A 2,619-nucleotide genomic window follows, 5' to 3' on the forward strand; every position below is an offset into this window, starting at 1 on the left:
CAAAATATTTTACAAATTAAAAGAGTTACAACTAAGTGTAGGAACTATTTTGTTTTAAATGTGTTCTACTTTCTTGTATGTTCTTTCAGACCGGGCCCGAATAAGTGGTCCTATACCTATAAAGGGTCAATTGACGATTTTGTTCATGTGACTTGTTTGTAGATCTTACTTTGCTGAACATTATTGCTGTTTGTAATTTATCTCTATCTATAATAACATTCAAGATAATAACCAAAAACTGCAAAATTTCCTAAAATTCAGGGGCAGCAACCCAACAACGGGTTGTCTAATTCATCTAAAAGTTCCAGGGCAGATAAATTTAACCTGGTGAACATTTTAAACCCATGTCAGATTTACTCGAAATGCTTTAGTTAGATTCAGAGATATATAAACTGCATTTTACCCCTATGTTCTATTGTTAGCCATGTCAGCCATCTTGGTTGACGTGCCTGGTCATCAGACACATTTTTAACTAGATACCCCAATGATGATTGTGGGCAAGTTTGGTTAAACTTGGCCCAGTAGTTTCACAGAAGAAGATGCTTGTAAAAGTTAACAAACGACAACAGACGATGGACACCAAGTGATGAGAAAAGCTCACATGGCGTTTTAGGCCAGGTGAGCTACAAATGTAAAACAGTTTTAATAAGAAAACTAATTTATGTAAAAAAACTAAAAGAAAAACATATTGTAACACATGAACGACAACCACTGAATTACAGGCTCCAGACTTGGACGGGCACATACAAATAGAATGTGGCCGGGTAAAAAATATATAAACGGAGCCTCCACCCTCCCCTGGGACAGTGTAACAGCACAACATAAGAACAAACCAAATCAATTAAAAAACTTAACTCATCAGATGAATACAAATAGAAATACATCTAACAAAAACGTTCTGAGTCGACGTGGCCGGGTACATCGCAACAAAAAAAACCAGTGTATTTGGGATGTATGAGTTTGAATGTATCTCTGATATCTTTTACCCCTCGGTAAGCATATTCGCTAATGTACAAAATGTATAGGCCATCGGACAGCAATACTATAAGTAACACAATGTGCAGATGACTTGATACGTTATACATGGAGTAAGTAAATTCCATACAGGGTGAGAGCGAAGATCGAATACTTATATGGAATTACTGACGACTTCATATATATCGTATTAGGTAACTGTACAGGGTATTCAGAATAGTGGTTTATTAAAGTGAGCAAGCCTTCAATGTCGTTACAATTAAGAACCTAATTCCATTGGTTTATACAAAAAAAAAATGCACACAATAACAGCTTGTTAGCTTACAATATTTCTCATGAATTTATTTCAATTTCTATTGAAACCTTTAAGATTTTCCTTAACACTTTGATGTTTTTCAAAAAACTCTACCACCATCCTAACAGTGTAGCAAATTAAACACTGCCTACTTACCTTATAATTGAACCCTACAAACCTAATATGGAACATACACGGTCTCTTATCAGTTGCTTATAACCAATCATATTCCTAGAAATGTGTAAGATAATGGTCTTTGTGTTAAACTCAGGCCTAAAAGGGCTACTGTCGAACCTATTACCTAGCCAATATGAATTTCGTGACGTAATAATACCATATTATAAACGAACTATTTGTAAAGAGAACGTTATCATTATATAAAGACTTACAATTGATACACGTTATCCGTGTTGATAAACACGTTTCCTTCTAATGACTGTATCTTATTGCCAGCCACATATCTAAAACGATGAAGCAAACATACTTTGTAATAGGAAAATACATGCTTTCAACCAAATTGGTACTAATTAGCTTAAAACAATTTACCGATGTTTTACAAAATCAAAGTTATACACTGACTTATAAAATTCTTTGATCTCCAAACTGACAAAGCGAGTTTTCCAACGCAGTATGTGTCTCTTGCTATACTAAAATTGTAATCTCAAACAGTGTATCGGTAAAGTAAATAACTATACCTTGATCATTCCTATTCTTTGCAATACCATCAGATATTTGCATAGCATGTATGTTTCACCACAATGTGTTCGAAAGATTGCTTAGATTACCTTAGCCGTATTTGGCACAACTTTTTGGAATTTTGGATCCTCAATGCTCTTCAACTATGTACTTGTTTGGCTTTATAAATATTTTGATATGAGCGTCACTGATGAGTCTTATGTAGACGAAACGCGCGTCTGGCGTACAAAATTATAATCCTGGTACCTTTGATAACTAGCAACAGACGTGTGTCATTCAAATAAATCTTGATCTTATAATGAAATGTTATATTCCTGATGCCAAGTGCTTACAGAAAATAGTGTAGACAGGTCAATAAAAAAAAATGATACAAATTCTTGTTTCATAAGTATTTAGCATAAACATGTACTAGTGATAATAAATATATTGGATTGCCTATGTTTTGATTTTGCCATTCGAATACAGACTTTCCGTTTTAAATTTTTGTTATTTCATATTTTAAAATCAATACAATCTGTTGATTAAAATTTCAAGATTCTATAAACAAGTACTCACAAATGTTGTAGACTTGATAGATTCATAAAGGAAAACGATTCTATTGTAGATATGCCATTGTTGAACAAGTGTCTAAAAAATATTGCGTAATTTTAAAA

The sequence above is a fragment of the Mytilus galloprovincialis genome, chromosome 11, assembly GCF_965363235.1.
Source record: "Mytilus galloprovincialis chromosome 11, xbMytGall1.hap1.1, whole genome shotgun sequence".
Taxonomy (NCBI): Eukaryota; Metazoa; Mollusca; class Bivalvia; order Mytilida; family Mytilidae; genus Mytilus; species Mytilus galloprovincialis.